The sequence below is a fragment of the Cynocephalus volans genome, chromosome 7 (genome assembly GCF_027409185.1).
Source record: "Cynocephalus volans isolate mCynVol1 chromosome 7, mCynVol1.pri, whole genome shotgun sequence".
Taxonomy (NCBI): Eukaryota; Metazoa; Chordata; class Mammalia; order Dermoptera; family Cynocephalidae; genus Cynocephalus; species Cynocephalus volans.
The window spans coordinates 48,837,404-48,860,725 of record NC_084466.1 but is presented as its reverse complement, the minus strand read 5'-3'; the positions used below and the strand labels follow the sequence as shown (position 1 = coordinate 48,860,725).

General features: G+C 37.3%; 1 pseudogene; it reads right to left on the bottom strand.

Moving 5' to 3' along the window:
* Nucleotides 1-16,761: 16,761 nt before the first annotated feature.
* LOC134381627 (serine/threonine-protein kinase VRK1-like) overlaps nt 16,762-23,322 on the bottom strand; it is a 74,102-nt pseudogene continuing 67,541 nt past the window's right edge.

The window sequence follows — 23,322 nt, the reverse complement described above, 5'->3', positions numbered from 1 at the left end:
AGCTGGGGGCCTTAAAACAAGAATTAGAAGATTTAAATCTGGATGAGTCCGACTCCGATCCCCTCAGCCCTAGTGAGGAATCCGATTTGGAGGAGGAAGCTGCCAGGTACGAGGAGGAGAGATATCATCCCGACAGGCGGCGGAGACCACTCAGGGAGTGGAAATGCTGGCCGCCCCCAGTGGCCCCCGCACGGCCTGCGCCTTCGGCGCCTCCTCCTTACGTGCAGTCTTCTAATCCCTTCTCATTCCTCTCTGATAAAGTGAGGGAAAAGGTTCGAGCTGCCTTCCCAGTTTTTGAGGTTGAGGGCGGAGGGAGAGTTCATGCCCCCGTCGAGTACACCCAAATTAAGGATCTAGCAGAGGCGGTTAGAAAATATGGTGTAAATGCCAATTTTACTCTAGTAATGCTAGAAAGGTTTGCTGGTGTGGCTATGACACCCGCTGACTGGCAAATGTTGGCTAAGGCAGCGCTCCCTACCATGGGTCAATACATGGAATGGAAGGCACTATGGCATGAGGCTGCACAGGCTCAGGCTAGGGCAAATGCTGCTGCACTAACTCCTGAGCAGCGAGATTGGACCTTTGATATGTTAACAGGCCAGGGCCCGTTTGCCGCTGATCAGACGGCTTTCCCATGGGGTGCTTATGTTCAAGTTTCTAACACTGCCATTAAGGCTTGGAAGACACTCCCTAAGAAGGGGGAAACTTCTGGACTTACTAAGATCATCCAGGGACCTCAGGAGCCATTCTCAGACTTTGTGGCTCGAATGACAGAAGCGGCAGGACGTATCTTTGGGGACCCTGATCAGGCTGTGCCTCTTGTTGAGCAACTGATTTTTGAACAGGCTACCCAGGAATGCCGCACGGCTATAGCACCCAGAAAGGGTAAAGGTTTACAGGATTGGCTCAGAACTTGTCGAGAACTCGGGGGACCTCTGACCAATGCAGGACTGGCAGCTGCCATCCTCCAGTCACAGAGACTGCCTAAACAGCAGAGACAGGGGTTGGACCGGAGAGTTTGTTTTAAATGCAGTCAATCGGGACACTTAAAAAAGGACTGCCGAGCCCCAGACAGGGATAAGGGCCCTCAGAGTACAGACACCCTCTGTTCCCGCTGTTCCAAGGGATATCATAAAGCTGCTTTATGCCGCTCCGTTAGAGATATCAAGGGGCGGCTACTTCCGCCGCTGACAGAACAACACCAAGAGATTCCAAAAAACGAGAGAAAGGGCCCCCGTTCCCAGGGCCCCCAGAAGTATGGGAACAAAACAAACCGGGGTCAAGGGGAAAGGGAGGAGAGCCTGTCGGAGGACACACAAGATTGGACTTGCACGCCTCCTCCGACTTCATATTGATGTCACAGATGGGCGTCCAGCCGGTTCCTGTGCAGTCCATCCAGCCCCTGCTGCCTGGAACTGTGGGCCTTATAATTGGCAGAGGATCGTTGACCTTAAACGGTCTAATTGTCCACCCCGGGCTAGTTGACTGTCAACATGGCTCCGAGATCCAAGTCCTGTGCACATGCCCAGGAGGAGTTTTTTCTATTACCAAAGGAGACAGGATAGCTCAATTGCTGCTCCTCCCAGAGGTCGCCGGACCTTCAGAGCCTGGGCGAGACAAAATGGGCTCCTCGGGCATGGATTCCGCGTACCTAATGGTTTCCCTAAATGAGAGACCTAAACTAGAGTTATGGGTTGAAGGAAAACTGTTCACCGGCATCATGGACACCGGTGCGGATAAGAGCATTATTTCCGCCCATTGGTGGCCAAAGTCCTGGCCTGTCATTAAATCATCACACTCTCTACAAGGCCTCGGTTATCAGGCCAGTCCTACTATTAGTTCCGCTCCCTTGTCTTGGGAGACGGCAGAAGGACAAAAGGGTTGTTTCACTCCCTACGTGCTTCCGCTCCCCGTTAACCTCTGGGGGCGCGATGTTTTACAAGGGATGGGAATTAAGTTGTCTAATGAATACTCTCCTCAGGCTAAGGAGATTATGGCCAAGATGGGACATAAACAGGGAAAGGGTTTAGGAGCCAGGGAACAGGGCCGGATTGAACCTATTCTCCCTGACGGCAACCCAGGAAGACAAGGTCTGGGTTTTCCCTAGGCGCCATTGAGGCGGTACGACCCATTCTGTGGAAAACGGAGGATCCGGTGTGGGTTCCTCAATGGCCACTATCCTCTGAAAAATTGAGGGCGGCAACACAAATAGTACAAGAACAGCTAAGGTTAGGACATCTTGAACCGTCCACCTCTCCTTGGAATACCCCGATATTTGTAATCAAGAAAAAGTCAGGAAATTGGAGACTCCTCCATGACCTGAGAGCCATTAATGAACAGATGAATTCCTTTGGCCCCGTGCAAAGGGGCCTTCCACTTCTTTCCGCCTTACCTAAGGGTTGGAATTTAATTATTATAGATATTAAAGATTGCTTTTTTTCCATCCCTTTATGTCCCCTGGATAAACCCTGTTTTGCATTTACTCTCCCTTCAATTAATCATATGGAGCCTGATAAGCGGTTCCAATGGAAGGTTTTGCCTCAGGGTATGGCAAATAGCCCCACCATGTGTCAACTATATGTTCAAGAAGCTTTGAGCCCTTTAAGGCACCGGTTTCCCTCCCTAATTCTGATTCATTATATGGATGATGTCCTGTTATGCCACAAAGATTTGACAGTTTTACAAAAGGCATATCCTTGCTTACAGTCCATCTTGTTACACTGGGGCCTACAAATTGCTGCTGATAAAGTTCAGATTGCAAATACTGGACATTTTTTGGGGTCTATTATCTTTCCTGATAAGATCGTCCCACAAAAGGTGGAGATAAGAAGGGACCACTTACAAACTCTAAATGATTTTCAAAAATTGTTGGGAGACATCAACTGGCTCAGACCCTTTCTAAAAATCCCCTCTGCGGCCCTGAAGCCGCTGTTTGACATTCTTGAGGGTGATAGCCATCTGACTTCTCCCAGGTCCCTCACTCCGCCAGCAGAACAGGCCTTGCGGTTGGTAGAACAGGCCATACAGGGAGCTCAATTGACACGTCTTGTTAATACATTGCCCTTTTCCTTGTGCCTTTGTAAAACAAAGGGACTGCCTACTGCTGTGCTTTGGCAAAACGGCCCCCTTTTGTGGATCCATCCCAATGCTTCACCAGCAAAAATCATTGATTGGTATCCCGATGCTCTGGCACGGCTTGCCTTACGTGGACTTAAGGCCTCTCTCACTCACTTTGGCAAATATCCAGAAATGATGATAGTTCCCTATACTTTGCCTCAGGTTCAAGCCCTGACGGCTGCCTCCAATGAATGGGCCATATTGGTCGCCTCTTTTCCAGGGCAGATAGACAATCATTATCCCCAACACCCTCTTTTGCATTTTGCCTTGTCCCAAGCGGTGGTTTTTCCCCGGGTAACATCCTCTGTGCCCTTAATAGATGGCTTGGTAGTCTATACTGATGGCTCCAAGACGGGGATTGGAGCCTATGTGATTGACGGTCAGGTTGTCTCCAAAAGGTATATTGAAACCTCCCCCCAGGTTGTTGAATGTTTGGTAGTCCTAGAGGTTTTACAGACCTTTTCTGGCCCTGTAAATGTTGTCTCTGATTCTAATTATGTAGTAAATGCAGTTAATCATCTTGAGCTTGCTGGTATCATCAAGCCATCCAGTAGGGTGGCTTGCGTCTTTCAACAAATTCAAAATTGCTTGTTAGCTCGGCGACACCCATTTTATATAACTCATATACGGGCACATTCAGGTCTCCCTGGCCCTATGGCACTAGGAAATGACCTGGCCGACAAAGCTACAAAGCTGATTGCTGTTGCCATGTCTTCCAATCTGGAAGCTGCTAAAAGCTTCCATGAACGGTTTCATGTAACGGCCGAAACCTTGCGCCGTCAGTTTTCCTTAACTAGAAAAGAAGCTAGAGAAATAGTGACCCAATGTCAAAACTGTTGCCAATTTTTGCCTATATCTCATGTGGGGGTCAACCCAAGAGGCGTAAGACCGCTGCAGGTTTGGCAAATGGATGTTACCCATGTTGCCTCTTTTGGAAAACTCCAGTATTTACATGTGTCCATTGACACTTGTTCTGGTATTTTACATGCTTCTCCCCTATCGGGAGAGAAGGCTTCCCATGTAATCCAACATTGTCTCGAGGCCTGGAGTGCCTGGGGTAAGCCCAGGGTCCTTAAAACAGATAATGGACCTGCCTACACTTCCCAAAAATTCAGACAGTTCTGCCATTATATGGAAGTAACCCATTTGACTGGCCTACCCTATAACCCCCAAGGACAAGGTATCGTAGAACGTGCCCATCGCACATTAAAATCATACTTACAAAAACAAAAAAGGGGAATTATGAAGGAACTTCCTCCAGTACCAAGGACAGTGATTTCCCTGGCATTATTTACTTTAAATTACCTGAATTTAGATGAGCATGGACAAACAGCGGCCGAGCGTCATTGCTCAGAGCCAGACAGGCCAAAAGAAATGGTAAAATGGAAAGATGTGTTGTCTAACGAATGGAAAGGACCGGATCCTATTCTTATAAGATCCAGGGGAGCTGTGTGTGTTTTCCCACAGAATGAAGATAACCCTTTCTGGGTCCCTGAGAGGCTTACCAGGACGGTCCCAGAACGGAAGGATGGCGCCAAGACCCCATCTGAGCTGGAAGATCTGGCTGTTCCTCCCTATTCTGATGGTGATGATCAAGACCCCAACGGCCTTGGGCGAGCCGCGCTGGGGGATACTGTTGACCTTCCCCCTCCCGATGCCAGTTCATCATGATACTAGGTTGTTTCCTCGGTTTTTCAGTTCTAATAAGACTTTGGATCTACCTTATCTACCTGAAGACACGGAGATAGCGGGTTGGACGAGAGAATTTGACAACCTGATAAACCAGCTGCGCATGGCCATTGTGTCCGTGAATTCAACAAGAGTGGATGTCTCCTTCGCAGCCGGACTGTCCTCATGGATTAAAACGGCCGTGTCCCACTTCAAGGAGTGGGCAGGAGTGATTGGGGTTGGCATGTTCTTATGTGGGGGAACTGTGCTCCTACTATGGTTGGTCTGCAGATTAAAAGCCCAGACCCAGAGAGACAGGGTAGTCATCGCCCAGGCATTTCTAGCCCTGGAACAGGGGGCCAACCCTGACGTTTGGCTGTCCATGCTTAAGGATTAGCCTGCTCTGACTCCCCTTCCCCCTTCCTGTTGGCTGGCCTCCCTGAAGCTTGTTCAGAGGAGTTCGCCCTTGCTCAAACAGGTCTATGTGTAACAACAGGCTCCAGTGTGTCCAGAGACGGGCAACTTCCCCCAGACTTGAACCAACCTAAGACATGGTGCCTGGTGGCGATAGGGTCAACCTATGACGGGTAAGGTCAAAGTCTGTGGAGGGACGACCTAGGACAGGAACGCTGGCTAATTTGTCCACGACCGCCGAGCTTGTACCAGCCGCTTTAAATGATAAAAAAGGGGGAGATGTGAGGAGCTGCCCGAAATCGCCATTACAAGATGGCGCTGATTTCCGGTGGAGGGCAGGGCTGCTCGGTAACACGCCTGGGCCGATTAGGCAGCCACCAATAAGGTAGGAGCACGTCCTAGGCGAGGAGCAGTCTCTATATAAAGGGCGCGGGTTCCCTCGCTCGGGGTCTCCATTTTTGGCAAGCTTATGCTCTCCCTCTCAAGATGCATTAAAGCTGATCTGCAGAAGGATCCTTTGTGTGCCGCGTCGTTCTTGCTGGCGAGACGGTAGCGCGGGACAATATTCCTTAAATATAACTAGTAAAATATAAATTTTAAAATGTGAAGAAATTTTCTATGATTCAATATGAACATTGTACATAAAGAAGAAAAATTTATAAAAGTCATCAACACACAGTTAAAGGAAAAAGAAAACATAAATAGCAAATGAACATATAAAAAGAACCTCAAATTTTTTACTACCCAGGGCATTTCAATTGCTAAATGCACACTCACCTATACACATAAAAAGATGTGCAACTTTACTTGGTGAAATTTAATTAACATAAAAAAATAGATAATATTTTATATGCATAAAATGTTCCAGTATAAAAAGTCAGGTAATATATGTTGGGAATAATGAATAGCAATAGGAATTCTCACATACTTCTGGTGGATATAAAATAATTGATGTGGTATTTTATAAAATGAAATTGACAACCTAAATACGGAAATCCTCAATCCCATTTCTATGTTTATACACAAGAAACAAAGATATGAAAAAATATACAATGAGACACTTGGAACAGTATTCTTTGCAAATTTGTTTCTAATAGTGCAAAATAAAAACCATCTACATATATATAGTGTGACTGGATATATTATTTTTGGTTCACTCAAACACTGAAATACTTTAAAGCTATTGAAGTGAATCAATTTTACAGATAAATTTCAGAAATATAATTAAAAATAGCTAGATACACAATGATGAGAATGATATTATAAATTCTGAAAAAAGTAAATATGCAAAATATTATTAAATAATTGATCGATATGTTCATATATGTTAAAAACAAAATGGTGCCCCCAAATCAACTCTGACTTCAAAATAGAAAGGCAGAAGCATGAAGGAGCCCCTTTATAAATGTTCTTTAAAAAGTAAAAAGTATTTAAAGCAAATAGGATCACATCTATTTGTTTGCTAATGTATATTACTTTTACTCTTATTTTTTGTTTGTTTTTTGAATGTTTGACATGTTTATTAAAAAAAGATGATTATATCAATACAACCCCTACTTTTTGTTAAAATTAGTAGCCTTTTTTCCCAGTTAGGATGTTATGACTTAAATTGTCTGTTTGCACATAACTTTATTTTTAACTTTTCTATTTAATTATCTTTTAGTTTGTAAATAATATATGGAGTTGTAAAATTATGATTTGAAAGTCTTTTAATAGGAGAGTTTAAACACTTTTTTTTGCTCATACTTTATATGTTTATTCTTGCCTCCATCATATGGCGTCTTATTTTTAGTTTGTTTTATATTTTTATTACATTCCTTCTGTTGGTCAATCTTTTACTTGCCTATGATTCTTTTAAAATTTTGTCTATTAAGAAGTAACAATTTCTGGCTTAATTTCCAATATTGCTTACTGGTAATTTATAAGTTATATTCATTCCAATTATGAATAAATAAAAAGTGTCCACTTCTGCAGCTGATCCCTAAACGGGAATTCATCTTTCTCATCTCCTTCCCACACCACCCATTGTAGATTCCCCTTAATCTCATCCAGTGCTTCATCTAATCTAATTCACTTGCAAGATGGGGTGATACAGACTTTGTCCTTTTTTACAGTGGTCTCTTTGATGGCTCTGTCATTCTTAACACTCTAAGTGGAAGTACAAAGGAACATACCATAAAATAACATGGGTTTCAAATACACTCCTCCTGTTACACTTCTCACTGTGTAACAGAGATGAAAAAAGGATTACTCAAAGCAACATGAATGCAATGAAAAGCCCAAAGGGACTGTACCTCAGCAACTTCTCTGTTAGAAGGGGAAAACTGGGTTAGCTTCTGTTTTTTATTGTAAAGACAAAGAAGTTTCAATAGAAAAATCAGTTGATTCAATCATTTCAAAAGGACACAAAGATTGAGCAATGTGACAAAAGTTATCTACGCCTGAGTATAACTTAAACAATGGAAACTAGTAACATCATTTAAATCTAAGTATAATTGTCTCTAAAGTTTCCATCAACAAAAAGCTTGCCCATAGCAAACATTTTTTCACATTTTTTCCTACAGCAATTCTTTAGAATCTCTTAACAAGATTGGTATGTCAACCACCTGTTAGCTCTAAAATCATTAAAGTATACAATCCCATACCTAAACAGTGATTAGAGTTGATTAGATGGGCTGTTGCCTGGCTGGCTGTGGGCTTTTGCCCCCCTGGCAGAAGACTTTTGTCCCAAACGTGCATTACCTAAAAACTGTGTTCTAAAAATCAAATGAGAATCAAGATTTCTAACCCTCTACATACTCCCTAACTTTATTGTCTATCATGAGTCCTAGCTCCTCATGATTAGTGGGCTTGACTCTCCCCATCGATAAAGTAACTCCCTTTTTCACCTCCTGGTACAGGAGCATGAGAATTCCACATGGCTGTCATTGCTTCACCCACTTTCTGCCTGCTTTTGGAATTACCACCAACTCCCCAAGGAATAAGAATTTCTAATTCAGCAGAGTAAAAAACTGTAGGAATATAAAGCATAAATTCTGTAAGTGTAATGCTGGTAAGAAAAGATCACTCCACTTTCTTCCACCTCTAACTTTTCAGACCAATGCAATTTAGCTCTATGTGACCATGTGGTGGCCACTGAAGCAGATGCCTTCAGGAAGCAATTCATAGATCATTCCAATATTTTACCAGGACAGTGCCTTCCATTGTGAGAGTATTTAATATCATACTTCAAGTGATCCTTTACTCACTGTTGTGCCTAATATGCTGGGGGGAAAAAAATGATTATATGCAATATATGCAGAGTCCCATTAAATTAGTTATTAGATTATTGGGGGTTATTGCATTCAACATGTACAAGGATCTCAAATAATGAATTCTGGAAAGGAAAATGTCAAGGAAATAAACTCATATTCAGATTTGGCATCACTTCTGGTAAGAAGAAATCACTCGTCTTTCCAAGGTGGAAGAAGTTATATGTCATAAATTTAGCACTGAGTGGCTGGCTTTTCTTCTTGAGATTGTGCCATTCATGGGGCTCAGTATTGGTCTCTGCTCCTGACAAGTTGGTGAGAGGAGCATAGGCCATAAGGTCTGTGCCTAACCTCCCTCAGTGTTTGCATTACTGTATTCTTCATTTGCCCAGTGAACAGCCTGGAGTGGCTGAGGAGAGACAATAGTTAACATACACTGCATATGTTCCTAACAGGTTGTAGAGTGCCTCCTGCTGTGGATACTTCCCGGAGTCCATTGATGTGAGACACAAAGTTTCACACACTTTGTTCCTGCTTCCATGTGTACATCCACATGCTTTCTGCCCTGGACGTCAAAATATCTGATTTTTTCTAATTTTGCTCTTTTCAGGACTCAAATCAGCCAGCCAAGCCATTTGGTACTGCACCGAAGTCTAAACAATTGGGTCAATTTGGGGGGTCTACTTTTCACTTCATATCAAGTTGAAATAGAGAGTAATGCTTGCAGCACTATCTGCTGAGAGAGTTTCCTCCATTAATATATTTCAGAATCACACCCTCAGCTGTGAGTCAAATGTGTCCTCCAAAAGTTCATGTACTGGAAACCTGACCCCCACTGTAACAGAGTTAAGAGAGTGGAAGATCCAATAATGGTATTTGAAAAGTGAGGCCTTTAAGAGGTGATAGGATTTTGAGGACTGTGCCCTCCTGATTGGATTGACCCATTCATGGAGTAATGGGTGTGGTTCTGATGGCTTTATTAGGAGAGGGAGTGAGAAGATTAGCTCTCTCTGGCTCAGGCCACTCTCCATGTGATACATACCATTGCTATGGAGAGTTTCCACACACAAGAAGTCTCTCACGAGATGTGTATCCTGGATTTGAACTTCACAGCCTCCAAAACTATAAGAAAAAAACTTTCATTCCTTTATAAATTACTCAGTTTCAAGTATTCTGTTGTAAGTAACAGAAATGGACTAATACAACCTCTGATGAGTGCAGTATTACAATTGCAGTCTGTTTTCATCTTACTCCAGCGTATCAACTTGCCCCTCGTATAAACCAGGACTCATATCTTTTCTCTTCTGTGAGGTTATTGCAAAGAACCTCTCCTCTCCCCATAAGGTTATAAAGTGATGGGAAAAGGTAAGTGCAAAAACAGGTATATGAATTCATGCCACTATTTCATGATATTTAATTGTGTTATGAGTCTGCTTGACTCTGAATCAAATTGCCACTTCAGCTATTTGATAGAATGCTACTGCACCTGACTTGAGTTTAGCAAATTTGATAATGCTAAAGGGTAGTTCTCCTCACTTTCTTTCTATGATCGGGTACTGAATCTCTGCTAGGATCATGTAGTAGGCAGAATTCTAAGATAGTGGGCCTACCCCGTGGCTCACTCAGGAGAGTGCGGCACTGGGAGCGCAGCGGGGCTGGGAGTGTCGAGGCCACAGGTTCGGATCCTATATAGGGATGGCCGGTGCGCTCACTGGCTGAGTACGGTGGGGACGACACCAAGCCAAGGGTTGCTATCCCCTTACCGGTCACCAAAAAAAAAAAAAAGAATTCTAAGATAGCCTCCAAGGTTTCTCTCCCAGGCTCTGTACACACCCTGTATAATCCCCTCCCCTTGATTGTAAGAGATACCTGTGAAAATTATGGGATTTTACTCATGTGATTAGGCTACATTATATGAAAATGTGAAGGGATTTTGCATATGTAATTAAAATCCCAAATAAGTTTATTTTGAGTTAATTGAAAGAGAAATTATTCTGGGTGGGCTGGAATTAATTCGGTAAAAGGCTGTTAGGAAAGGGCTTGAGACCTTTACTGATGAGAGGATGATTTCACTGCTGGCTTTAAAGAAATGATTCCATATTCTGAGAGGGCTATATAGATGGGACATGGGAGTGGCCTCTAGGCGCTGTGAGCAACCTTCACAAGAGCTAAAAAAAAAAAGTACAGACCTCAGACCTACAATAACAAAGAACTAAATTATGTCAAACAACTTATGAACTCAGAAGGGAAATGTGAACTCCGGATGAAAATGCTGTCTGGCTCACACCTTGATTTCTACCTTGTGAGACCCTGAGCAGAGAATCTAATTATACTGTGTTTGGACTCTGACCTACAGAAACTGAAATAACAAATGTGTATTGTTTAAATCTAGAAATCTGGTGTTAATTTGTTATGGGAGCATACAAAACCAACATAGGCCATTAGCACACAAGGAACCTCTTTCAAATATCAAGCAGTCTATTCTCTATTAAAGAAGATATTGCCAAGAAGTTGAAGTTTCTCATTTGGAAAAAAAAAAAAATTATTATGTCTTCATAGATTGTTTTTGCCCAATTCTCTAGCTTCTTCTTTTTGATAAGTTCTATATATTTCTTACACTTTGCTTTATATTTCATTTTCTCTTATTTCAGAAAAACTTATTGACTTATCTTTCAGGTCACCAGATGCCAGAGATTACAATAATGGGGTACTTTTACGTAAAGTGAGTGATATGTTGGAGGAAGAGAAAGAGAAAGCAGGCAAGCACTGGAGATGTAAGCATGAACCTCTGCCCTGCCTTACTTGGACCCAATGTTACAGGTTGCACTAGACTGGGATTAGCTTGAATCATCAAGATTTGTGAAAAGAATCTTGACTTTGAGAAAAAACATTTAAAAAGCTCTCTAGCTCTTTCAGTAGTCAAACCAGGCTTGACAAACTGGCTGTTTATTATTTCAGTTTCTGTAGGTCAGAAATTAACGCTAATGTCAAAAAAAAATTTTTAGATGTTGAAAAGTACATCATAAATGCCTCTGCCCTTGTTTTAGCCAAGAATAAAAGTACCAAACCAACAATCAAACAAAAAAGCAAACATCCTGGTCTCTGCAGAGAAAAAAAACAGAGTTTTTGCAGTACAGTTTTAGATCAGTTTTATTTCTATATTAATCCTCTTAAGTCAGAGATTATTATGTCCAGTCTTCTGCTAAACCATTTAATAACTATATTTTGAACTTCTAAGTACTGATTTTTTTTACAGATTTCAAATTTCTGCCAAAACTTTCCAGATTTTCTTCCTTTAACTCTATCTTGTTTATGATTTTGAACATATTAATAATTGTAATTTAAAATCCTTGTCTGTTCTCAACAACTCAGTCTCCTGCAGATGTGCTTTAATTAACTATTGTTTCTCTTCAGTTCTGTTCACTAGAAAATATTCTAAGCATATCCCATAAAAGGGAACATTGACAGTGAAGATGAAAAATTTTATGGCATTTGGAAGGTAATGTTTCTGACAAAAGGCAGTTTATTTTTTAAAGCAGATACTAGTATATCTTCCCAGTTCTGTACTGGGATGACATTTAGGTTTGGAAAGCCTGCTATTATTTTATTGTCATCATATTTTCTCTCTGCTTTATCATTTTCTTTACATTCTTGAGCATAGTTTTTTCAAATCCCTGGTCAACAAATTTCTATAGGCCCAATTTTTTCTCCTTTAATGATGCTTTTTTCATTTTTATGTGAATGTTAAATATTGGGTATAGAAAGGTGAAGAGAAAATTCAAAGCTCTGGAAGATGTTAATTTCCTTCAATGATAACCTTTTGCTATGGGCAAACACTTGTTGTAAAGGTGGAATACCCGAAGACAAGCCATGACTGAGCTCATTGTGATGACGGGTATATTTCAGGTATACCTTTTGCAAAATGTACTCCTGAGGAGGCCCAACTAAAAGTCTTACATGTTGATTAGGTCTTTTCTTTCTCAGTGTGCATTGAAGTGCTATCCCTGCCATAAGAAAATTGTCTCATAAGAAAACTGACAGCTATGATCTCTACCTAAGCAAACCCAATGCTATTTCCAAATTTTCATACATCTAAAAGGAAATAGACAACAAAAATTATGTTCACTTCTTTAGGCTTCCTTTTTTTCTTTGATTTAACCTTTATAGACCCTTGTAGCTTCACTAGCTCACCAATACTCTTATACATATTTAAAACTGTTTCATTTATATTTTCTATTTATCTTGAATGAGTGCTCGTATGAAACAAGCTAGACTTCTATTCAAAATTTGTTTCATTTAAAAATTGAATAGATTATTAACTCTGATATAACACACTATCTCTGATACATGTAATTGAAGCCCAAAAAGTAGAAAAAAGAAGAGAAGAAATACATTTGAAGAAATAATAGCCAAAGTTTCCAAATTTGTTATAAAATATAAAATTATAAATTAAAGTATGCACAAATCACAATGACTGCACAAAAATCTTCCTAAGACTTCCAACTGGCTGAACATAAAAATAGAGCATTTTGAAAGCAGTCAACTGTAAAAAATGATGTTTTACATAGAAGATATGCTCTCTATAACAGACACACTTTAAATACAAAGATACACAGAAATTGGATGCAAGAAATGTATGCCAAGGCATACAGTACTTACATGAAAGTTGAAGTGATTGTATTTATTCCAGCAACACAGAAGTTGAGAAAATGAGCATTACCAAAAATAATGAGGGCATTTTGCAATGGTGATAATCAAATTACTTAAAATGGCATGACATCAAAATGTGTATACACCTAAATGCTTTGCTTCAAAATCCGTAAAGCATAGATAACAGTACTATCTAGAGAAAAAGAAAAATCCACAGTGATATTTGGTATATTAACATTCTTATCCCTTTCAAAAACTAATTTTAAAAATATTAACAGATCCAGTGAAAATATAAATTATCTAGATGATCTTAAATATTTTATTTAATCGATACATTGTGTATTATCCAAGAACTATAGAACAAACATCTTTTCAAGTTCATATGAAATGCTCACTAAGTTAGACCACATACTGTGTCACAAAATAAGTCACATTATCTCAAAAGATTGAAATCTTTCAGAGTATGTTCTGTATGTTCTCTATTCATAATATAATTAAGTTGGAAATCAATAACAAGACATTTAGAAAAACCCCATTTGATTTTAAATTAAATGACGCATAAATAATACCTGGTCAATGAAAATAATCACAAAAGAAATTACAAAGTGTGTCATACTGAATGGTAATAAAATCACAATATAAAAATTTTGTGGAATGCCGTCAACACAGTGCTTAGAAACATATAAGTATAAATATATCTAGTCATTGGATTAAGTAAATTCTCTCATTTTATGTATCCCAGTTACACCTTACGATTCATTGCAAGAGCTCATTCTGTAAAAATTCTTACAACATAATTCAATTTTGAATGTCTGAACATTATTTTAAAACCCTACAATATATGCCTTTTCATTATTAAACTTGTTTGTAATAAATCCTGCCAGCTTATACCTTAAATTGGTACCGTGCAAAAGAGATACGAAAAGGGTCTCTCTAGTAAGCACAGGATGAATAAATCCACGCTCCTCCTGGTTTTGCTGTCTGTGGGTTCCCCTGGTGCCTTAATATCATGTACTCCAGATCAGGGATTTGGGGGCAAGAAATTTGTTCAGCACAATTACATCTAGTAGATGGTGCTACTTAACTGTGCTGGGCTGTAGTTTGCAATAAATAATAAATAATAGACCAAACCTCAGTACAGCTGAACAGCTGTCACCACAGCTAACAGTGGAGCCAATCAGGAGGTCAGACAAGAAATATAATTAGGAAGCATGCCCAGACCCAGCTGCCAGAGCTAGCAGAACACATATCTTAACATCTGGAGGCAGTGGCTGCCAAACCTTTGCTACAGCAGCTTTTTGTATTGACTGATAGAAAGATGAAGAAATACAATTTTGCACATTCAACCTTGCTAGTAATAGAAGAATTTGTCAATTTAATGTATAAATTGTTAATTTATGACTAATGGCTTTATTTTTGTCCAAAAAGAAGTCTGCCTTTAAAAGGTTTAGTTCTTTCAGTCAAGGTCTATGTCTATTTTTTTTTTTTTTTTAAATCTTAAGAAGTGAGATTACTATTTAATTTCATTCAATTTGCAGAACTCCTATTGTGTTCACTTGTTCAATTCTATTTTCACATAGAGGCTAAACTAGTTCATTAATAGATACATATTACTGAAAATTATTTACTTAATTGAGCGGCTTTAAGACCCTTTCTACGTTTTATCAAATCTATGGTCTAATCAAAAAATACTAATTTTTATTATATTGTTTGTCTTTATTGCCTTCATGTTTATATTACATTGCTAAGTAAAAAGATAACACCTTCATGGTTGGCACAAGTATAAATCTGTTACACAGAAAGAAACCACAGACCAGGTGAAAAATAAAATTTCTTAAATGTATTTGATGTTTGTCACAGTGTGGGTCATAATGGCATAACTTTTTCTCATATAGTCTCTGAATTTCATGTCTCTAGAAGGACAAAAAGATGACAAAGACATCCTACGATTAGAGTGATGATCGTGTGAGGTACTTCAAGGAGCTCCTATTCTCTCGTTTCAGGTAACTTACATAAACTCTTGACTATGCATGACAATTTTGGACACTGGCTACATGCCTGTTTATCTACATATGAAAGTAGAGTATTTGGGGAATAATTGTGCACTTATAGGTGTTTTATGAGAATCAGAGTGCATTGAAAGTCAAATGGCTAGGCCTCGAACAGGAGATTTCATTCTGCAGTCCTCTTTCATGAGAAGATATGCTCAGCATTATTCATATTGTTTAAACAAATGCAAGTTTTGAAAATTCTATAGAATCAGAGGGTATTTCAAGGTGCTATAAAGTTCCTATTATAGAGATGGTTACTTTGTGAATTCATTTTATGTTTTCAATAGCCAAATGAATCACACAACTGTTCTGTGTTGTGTTCTGATCAAGTTATTTTGGTTTATCATACGGGTATTCATGTAAATTACTTTAGAAAATGTTCTTGTCTCTCCTGGTCTTATTATTACCTGTGAAAATTGTTTTTCAATGTAAATGAATATATTAGCATTTTGTTTAATACATCAGTTTCTTGTAAATTGTTTAAAAACCATTGTTTTTCTTGCGTCCTCTAAAATGGAGTGACTGAAAACCCTGCATGTGTGTGTGTGTGTGTGTCTGTGTGTGTGTGTGTGTGTGTGTGTGTGTGTGTGTGTATGTTTGAAAATCAGATATAACAAAAGTCAAACTGAGAGGTCTTTTTTCTTCCATTCATTTAGTCAACAATTGACAATTTTCTCATATTATTTTATAATCCTTTCTCTATATGATATTTAATTTTAGTGGATTAATATACCCACGTACTTCGACAACTTTGACTAGTTGATGGAATGTATTAATATGTTAAAAAAATACCAACTACAAAAAAATACTTACTGGAGAGATTTGTAAAGGGAATGATTACCATACCTAAGTATTAGACAGAGAATCTCATTAAGAAATATTTATATAAAGTGTAAACACCTAAGTAATGTTATGTTTAAATGTTGTTCTGAGACTTTTCTATCACAATCAACTGCTTATAGACCTCTGGGAAAGATATTTGTTCTGTCTTTAAAGGGTACACTTTTGGAATGTTCAAAAAACTTTGTTTTTTATTTATATTAACCACAATGGTGTGTACACATTGGTACTTTTGTGGTGTTTCATTTTGAGGAAATGTCTTTTGTGATATTCTTCAGAAAGTTGTGGAATTCTTGATGAAGTACTTTGCCCATTTTTCTTTGCCCATTTTTCTACTGAGTAGTCCCATTATTTTTTTGTATTTGTATCAAACAAAAGAGAATTTTATTTTAAGTTTTGCGTTTCTTTAAAAATGCAGACTGGTAAACATTTTTATCCACTCTGGGAAATGCACAATGATTAAGAAAGTATGCATCATAGTGATTGTTTTTCTATGTACTCCCGAATCTCAACCACATATAGTTTGGGATAGCTTAGAGAGTATAACCTAAAGACTTTGGAATTTCATAAATTCCTTTTTAATAAATATACAAAGTGCTTATTTTCATTAAAAAGTTTATACTTTTCAAAAACATAAGTATTTATTACTCCCACCCCATAAGACACACACACACACACACACACACACACACACACAATTACTTAAATAGAAAAGACGAACAAAGTCAAATGAAAATGAAGAAAAGTTGATTCACAGCACTTGATTTACTTCAGGGCTGTCTGGTTCTTGGACAGTTTTGTGTAGCCTTCTCTGTCTGTGTATGTGAGCATTGCATATCTTCAACATTAGATTCTGTGCTTTCTGCAATTTCTTTCTGTCTCTTCTTTGTTACTGTTTTTGCTTTCACACCTCTATTCTCCACAACACTGAGGTCCAGTTTGCCATCATTCTTACTCCATATAGCTTTCAGTCCTTACAAAAGAATATCTCATAAATTTTGATAAGGAGGTTTTTGGGTATAATCCAGTAATTTCACTATTTCTGTGTATTTAACAATTTCACCTGCCTTGTTTTTCAAAGGAAAACGTTTTCCTATCAAACCTGAAATATTTTCTCTGTATCTAATTTTAGAATCTCTAACATAGTTAGAATCTTTCAAATTATCCTGCCAAGGAAGATGTCCACTAAGCCACTGGCTCATACATTAATCAAGTATTTCCAAATCACCACATTTCAATGGGGCCACGCTATTGTGCACATCCGTGCTGGTGAATTCAATCGTGCCATCGTGACAACTTTTAGGGTCTTCTTTGTATTCTATATGAATTTCTCTAGGCAGTACCAATAAGCAAGACCATAATCTACCAAGTACACCTGGTCAGGATTCTTGTAGCTCAGAAGATTTGAGGCCTTGATATCTCCATGTACAAACTCACGCTTGTGAATATATTTCAGAATAATCAGAATTCTTAAGCTTAGCTGCATGACAGTTTTCCAAGAAAACTTTTGGCATTTGCTTCATATATTTTCTGAAGGTCACTCCCAAAGTAATCCATTATCATAAAACTATAATTTTTTCCATTTTCATCATGTAGACCAGTTTCCCAATACTTAGGGACACCCACGTATTTCAGTTTATGGGTACAAATCCAGTTTTGAATTTGCTCTGGTTTAGAAGCTCCCTAACTTTAATTCAGTAAAAAGAGATCCATTATCACTGACTTCTACTTTTACAAGAAAAGGTGCATCGTTGCCAACTGATTTCAAAGAATTGAAGTCAGCAAGATACATACAGCCAAAGCCACCTTGGCCAATGGGTAATCCTAATTTCCATTCCTTTTTTGCCATGTCGGTTATTATCTCCTCAGCTTCAAATTGTTCTGCAAGATGTCTCTTTTCAGGGCACTGTCTTCCACCATGAACTGTTTTTACACAAGGAATTTCCACCCAAGCCACAGACCTACCGCCTTCTGCCCAGTACAAACTTCCTGCCGTTTTCTGAGTTACCTGTGTTATATATGTGTGTGTGTATGTACACAATGTGAGTTCTATGGTATGTGTGTAAATATAATGGTATGAGTGCTATGTTATTATATCTGAATTGTATCTCTGTCACTTGCTTTTTTATCACTTTCTTAATTGTATCTGATTCTATTTTTAAATCTTAATTTAGGTAATTTACAACTTTTTTTTTTTAGTATTCTTTCTTTTAAAAAAAATTATCACCTATTCGAAGATGTTGAAAATAATCCTCTTTTTCCCTATAAGTTTTAATGTTTTCTCTTTTCAATTTAGATGTCTAGTCCATATGGAATTGATGTTTGTTTCTGGTGTTAAGTAAGGTACAGATTATATTTCCCTAATATGTGTATTCTTATGATGTTTAATTTGGATAAAGGAGAGACAGTAATTTAGCTTTAATTGACCAAATTGTGCTTATGTTCAAACATCTCATATTTTTATGTGGTATCTTGGGTGTAAGAGAAAACAGTAAGTAGATGTACCTACTAAGAGAGTGAAATTAAAACTTTAACCAGGTCAGTCACAGGTTGAGTTAAGGGATCTTCCAAAACTCTACCAAACGTAAAGTTAAGTAAATTCTCTATGAAAGAGGTAAGTATTCAACCGAAACCTCACATTATTGCCATAATTATTTATATTTAGTTTAGTAACTGGCGCTCATGCCACCATCCCAAAACAGCAGACATTTATATAGCTTATGATTTTGCAGTTCAACAATTTGGGCTGGGATAACATGAATGATTCCTTTGGTCCCAGCTGGACTCAATTATGCATGTAAAATCACCTGGCATTTAGTCAGGCAGATCTGCTTCTGAGTGGGTGGCTAGCCTTGGCCAGAGTGCTGGGAGTAGCTAGATCATGTGGTCTTTGATCTTTCAGGCTATTCTGGTCTTGGTCGAATGCAAGAAGAGATCCAACAACATCAAGGGAATGTAAGCTCCAACGCATAAGTATTTTTCAAGTTTTTGCTTCCACTGATCTTCCTGTTGTCGCATTAAAGAAATCAAGTCATATGGCCAAAATAGGAGTCAGTGTAGGAGAGGTCTTCACAAGGAATACAAGGATACAAGAGCAAATTAGGGGCCATTACTATAACTATGTACTATAGACCATCTCTGGTTCTAACAATTGATAACGCATGGAATATTCTTCTATCCCTGATCAAGTTCCCCATAGTAACTTTTAATTATGTCATTAAGTTTGAAGTCTAGAATTATGCCTTGTTCAATCAAATCCATAGCTCCTCAACTGTAATTCCTCTTGATACAGAGATCTATGATCTAAAAAGAAATGACATACAGATTGAGATATGGATGGATTAAGTTCTATAGACACTTTCATTTTTTCTGGCCACTGACTCTGGAGGAAGGGAATATTTATTAAGATTGTTTGATACTGTTATGGTTCTAGTCTATGAGAGTGGTTCCCAATTCCTTGTTTTTCATAGTTTTTGGCCTTAACTTCTGGGCTCTTACCTCTCACTTTTGGGTATCAATTATGTTCTATCAAAGTGTACCAAATTTGTGGCTGAGAAGCTTCCTCAGCCTGCTTTTTTCTTCTTTGCTTTCTCTCTTCCTTTCTCTTTTTCTTTATTTCTTTTGGCAGCTGGCCAGTACAGGGATTAAACCCTAGAACTTGGTATATTCAGCATGATGCTCTGACTAACAGAGCTAATCAGCAAGCCTATGCCTTCTTAATTCCCACAGACTTTGAAGACCAGACATTTGTTCACAATTTTGGAGGTTCCAGGCCACTTTAGTCAAATCTGAGAGAATTGAAAGGAAAAATAAAGAGTTCTACAATCATATTTGCAAACTTCAATACTCTAAGAGATAGAGCTTCTAGATAAAAGATCAATAAGCAAATAGAGGACTTGAACAACACTCTAAATCAGCTAAGAGTAATAAATATTAACACAAAATTTCAAGCAACAGCATCAGAATATCTATTCTTCTGGAGTGCACATGAAACATTCTCTAGGATAAACCATATGTTACACCAAAAAACAAGTCTTAATTTTTAAAGGTTAACATCATACATGTATTTTTTATTACTAAAATTGAATGAAGCTATACATAAATAATAGAAGAAGGGAAACTGGAAAATTTACAAATATGTGGAAATTAAACAACACACTCTTAAGTAATCAATGGGTCAAAGGAAATCACAAGAGAAATTATAAAATACTTAGAGGTAAATTAAAACAAAAATACAACAAACCCCAATTTATAGATGCATCGAAAGCAGTGTTCAGATGGAAATTTATAATTCTAAATGCTATAAAAAGAAGGCATACCTCAAATAAGTAACCTCTCTTTACATCTGAGGAATTAGAAGAAAAACAGCCAACTGAAACCAAAGCTAGCAGAAGGAAGGAAATAACAAGGATTGCAGAAGAAAAAGGATGAAGAGATTCAACATAGCTGAAGGTTGGTTCTTTGAATAAAAAAAATTGACAAACTTTTGGCTAGATAAAAAAGGAAAAAAAGCGAAAGAGACACAGAAACTAAAATCAGAAGTGAAAGGGGGCACTACTACTTTATTTGACAATAAAGAACATAAACAGATGTTTTCTGAACCTCCACAGAAAAGATAAAAGACCTGAACACAACAGAGAATCTTTTTGTAGGTAGATCTGATAATAAACTAATATGCATCAGTTTTCTATCCATTGTTTAAAGTATTAATTGAAAAATCACTTTGTTTTACATGAGATCACGGACTTTATACCAATCTGTTCATATATACAGGTCCCTTCAAAACAAAAACAAAAACAAATTTACTTGGAGTCCTGCAAACCCATGGGCAGCCCTAAAAATTACTTCCATCTTAGGTCTGCTCTGGACTTTGAGTTCAGAATGACTGTTACTGTTAGTCTGTTTAAAAAAACAAAACACCCACAACAAAAAACAACTTAGTGTGTATTACCAGAACAAAAGTTGGTTAAGTTAGCTTAGCAGTTTTCTGAGTCTATTCCATTCTCAAGTCATTTTACCGTGATTTTTTTTTTCCTAGCTGGAAGGTTTAGCCAAATTTTAACCAGCCACTACCCAAAACAGTACATCCCTTACTTCAAAATGTATCTTTAAACACTACGTTGCCATGAATAAGGCTTGTATATGTCTCGTAGTGTACTTTTGCAAAAATTTATCTTACATGTATATACCTAAGGGTAGAATTGATGTTTAACAAGATAGTCATATTCTCTACCTAGACAGATATTTTCAAGTCATTCTCAAAATAGAATAGAGTCATATACACTAACTTGGGAATTTTTTTATTGCCCCATCTACCAAATTTGGCATAACCAAAATTAAAAATAAAATCCAATAAGGTAGATAAATTGACATTTTTTTTCTTCAGGATCATATCAAAAATTTTGATTGGGTTGAATTTCTTATTTTCTATTTGAGTATTTCGTTTGTTTCTGCAACACATTTGCTAATTTCATTAGTTTATTTTTCTATTTTTTTTCTTTTGTTGTTTTGTTTACTAATATTTTAGAGGTGTTGCAAATATCATTTTCCTATGTATGACTACTATGACATTTTTATGGTCTCTTGAATAATAAAACTATTATAATTTAATGTATTTGAAATCATCCACTGCTTCCTTTCTTATTTATGCTTTTTACATTTTTTCTATATAAGGTAATGGAGACACCTTATGATTTTTTTGGAGGGAGAAAATGGATATCTGAGAGAATAAACAAAGAGAGGGGCTTAAGCAAGAAAATTATACTCATATATTTAATCATAAAAAGTGAAATTTGGAGGTGTTAATTTCCCTCATAAAAAAATGAAAGAGCAGCTTATTGTTTCCCTCCAATTTAGGAATAAGTTTACCAAAGATTTCTGACTGTTATGCTCAATATTTCAATGTCTGTTTAATTATAAAATGTTTTAGCTATGGTTTATAATAAATGAAATATGTATGACTTTCATTTTCATTTCAGACAGCTAAAATGCATGGTTGATTTAGTACAAAAAAATGGGAAGGGTACCTGGTGGTTCAAGATGAAACATGACATTTGCTTTGATGTAACAAATATAAATTCTAAGTAATTGATTATTATTACTTGAACTCTATGAATTTTGCTTCAATTAATTTTTTCAAAGGATTCTATTAATATAATCATAAATGAGATCTTTCTTTTCATGTTGTCTAGGTCCAATTTCGTTTGCATGTTAAATAAATATTCATTTTATTTCATCCTTTGGTATCTTACAGATATTAAATTCATATATAGAAAATTCCGTATGAAATATCTTACAAAATAGTCTTTCCTTTAAACTATGAGCTGCATAATGGAGATTTTGAAACAAACATTTAGCAAGTTTCAAAAAGTCTTATCTCTTTATAACTTTATTTACCAAATCTTGCTACATTTCCCTTTCTTTGTACCTTTAAAAGCCATAGAGCCATAGAATTATAATTCACATGAGGGAAAGAAAAAAAAATGAATTTAAATAATAAGACTCTTCCTCTAAGCCTTTTACCAAATTAATTTTATTGTATATATATTTTTTTTAAATAGGAAGGAAAATTAACATGAATTATTGTGTGCCAGACATTGTTCTGAAAACAGTATATACAAATATATATTAATTAAAAAATAAAACTATATTATTTCAGTCAAGAAAAGAATTGTAAATATTTTGAAATAATAAATTGCTTTTTTTCCTTTTTTATTGAGGCATAATTGACAAATAAATATTGTATATATTCAAGGTGTACAACATAATGTTTTCATGCATGTACACATCATAAAATGGTTACCACAATCAAGTTAATTAATATATTCATTACCTCACATATTTGCCTTGTGTGGGGGTGTATATGTGGTGAATACTCAAGATCTAAATTAGCAAATTTCAAGTATAAAATGCATTATCACTAACTATGGGTACCGTGCTGCACATTAGATGTCCAGAACTTATTCATGTTATAACAGAAAGTTTGTACCCTTTGGTAACCACCCTTCTACTCTTTTTCTATTAGTTTGACATTTTTAGATTTCACTTATAAGTGAGATCATGCAGTATTTTATATCTGTGTCTGACTTATTTTCACTTGGTATAATGTCATCTGGGGCTATCTGTGTTGTACTGTTGTCATAATGGCAAGATTTCTTTCTTTCTTTCTTTCTTTCTTTCTTTTTTTTTTGCAATAGCTAAGATATGGAAACAACCTAAGTATCTGTCGATGAATGAATAGATTTTTAAAAAGTTATTAAAATGTGATTAGTAAGAATGAAAAGAAGTGAAAAGAGAGGCTTGAGTTTGAAACCCACTGCTTACTCATTGCT